Here is a 2,127-nt window from a genome sequence, read left to right as displayed (position 1 = left end):
AATTTATGTATTCAGCTAGCATAAATTTCTATATTTTTGTGTTAAAAATTTTTATATTTGATTATATTGTCTATCAAAATATGTCTTTCTATAATTCTTGTAAAGCAACTGCTTTACAAAAGTTGTGCATATTATTTTAAAACTTGCTAGATAGAGTTGAATGAGTTTTGTTAATATTGTTTTCAGTCGTAGATTATAATTTTATGGACTTAATTTTAGAGTGTCTAATTTACTAAAGAAAATAAAATTTAATTAAAATTTTTTGTTAAGTTTTGCAAATGTCGATTTAGTTAAAACGTTTTAAGTAACGTATAATGTCTTTGTGTTTTTAATTTCATAATTTTTAGGGTCTAAAATTATGCGTATATTCTAAAGTTTAATTCTAAAAATTTTTGAGGAATAATATTCTATTTTAATAGTAAAATAATTGTTTTTTGGAGCAAGTTTAATAAACAAAATGTTGACCAAATTTAAATTTCTTTATTTTTTTAATTATAATTCTTAATCACGTATACAACATAATTTTTTATTTATATGAAAATATTTTATTATATTTATAAAATTAAATTTAAAAGAAATTTTTTTTATAATTTTAAATATACTTGTTGATACAAGTATTCTCTCTCTTTCAACAAAGTACGCTTGGACACCACTTTGAAGATTGTTATTGCCGCCTTCAACTTTAGTAGCGGCGGTTCTCTATCTCATCTCTTCTTTCTCACTAAGTTTTCTTTTTTCTTTCTCCTTTCTTTTTCTCACCCGCTTGTCTCTCAGACTATCTCCAGTAGGGAACTTATCACAGTTCCTGTTTATGGTCCACCTGTCATAAAAAGTAACTCTACATCAATTTTTGCGTCATAAACAGTAAATAGGAACTCACAATATTTCTCTCTTCTCCATTAGGAGGAACTAACTTTAGTCCCTATTGTGATCCCACTTAATTAATTAATTAAAATACTTGAAATTAATTTAATTAATTTTTTTGAATAATGTAATTTAAATTTATAAATTTATAAATAATTAACTATTAAAAGATATTAATATTAAATAATTCATATATAATAATAATACATAATATATAATTCGGGGTTACACTATTTGTAAAATTACTTAATACAAAGAAAAACATAATTAAGCTTTATAGTTGACGACAAGCATTGTGAAATTGCCATATGTGTTCAATCAAGTCCTCTTTCAATTGTCTATGCTGCTGCCTATTTCGAAGTTGGGCATTTCTTTGGAGAAATTGATGGTATGGTGCGAAATCTTCTTCTCCCAGCTGAGGTTGTGATAAGTCATTTTCGACATCATCATAGCAAAATTTCCTGCATAAGTGTCTCTTTCATCCTCAACAATCATATTATGCAATATAATACAAGCTCTCATTATGTTGGCAAGCTTCTTCTTTTCCCAAAAACGAGCTGGACCACGTATAATTGCAAAGCGTGCTTGCAACACTCCGAATGCTCGCTCCACATCTTTTCTTTGCCCTTCTTGGTATTGTGCAAATAACTTGCGTTTCTCCCCTTGTGGCTTTGAGATTGATTTGACAAATGTGGCCTATTCAGGATAAATACCATCTGCTAAATAGTATCCCATAGTATAATTATTATCATTAATAGTGAAATTTACCTCCGGAGCACGGTCATTTAGAATATCATTGAATACTGGAGAACGATCTAACACGTTGATATCGTTATTTGAACCAGAAACTCCAAAGAACGCATGCCATATCCAAAGGTCTGAAGATGCTACAACCTCAAGTACTATGGTTGCAACCCCACGATAACCACTCATGTAGATATCTTTCCACGCCTTTGGACAATTTTTCCATTGCTAATGCATGCAGTCAATGCTACCCAACATGCTAGGGAAGCCACGACCCTCCGCCATTTGTAGCAGGCGTTATACGTCATTTGGTTTGGGTTTTCACAAGTATTCATCCTCGAACACCGAAATGACACCTTCAACAAATTTTTCCAAGCATTCAATTGTAGTGCTCTCGCTTATACGCACATAATCATCAACAGCATCAGCTCCTACGCCATATGCTAACATCCGTATCGCAGCGGTACATTTCTGGAGTGGTGACAAGCCTCTTCTTCCAGTTGCATCAACCCTCTGTTG

General features: G+C 31.2%; 1 pseudogene; it reads right to left on the bottom strand.

Annotated features, from left to right (window-relative positions):
- Positions 1 to 1,138: 1,138 nt before the first annotated feature.
- Positions 1,139 to 2,058, bottom strand: LOC110281693 (uncharacterized; annotated as a pseudogene).
- Positions 2,059 to 2,127: the final 69 nt, after the last annotated feature.

Source organism: Arachis duranensis, chromosome 5 (genome assembly GCF_000817695.3).
Source record: "Arachis duranensis cultivar V14167 chromosome 5, aradu.V14167.gnm2.J7QH, whole genome shotgun sequence".
In the NCBI taxonomy this organism is placed as follows: domain Eukaryota; kingdom Viridiplantae; phylum Streptophyta; class Magnoliopsida; order Fabales; family Fabaceae; genus Arachis; species Arachis duranensis.
Note: the sequence above shows the minus strand (reverse complement) of the source record. Positions and strands in the feature narration are given on the sequence as shown.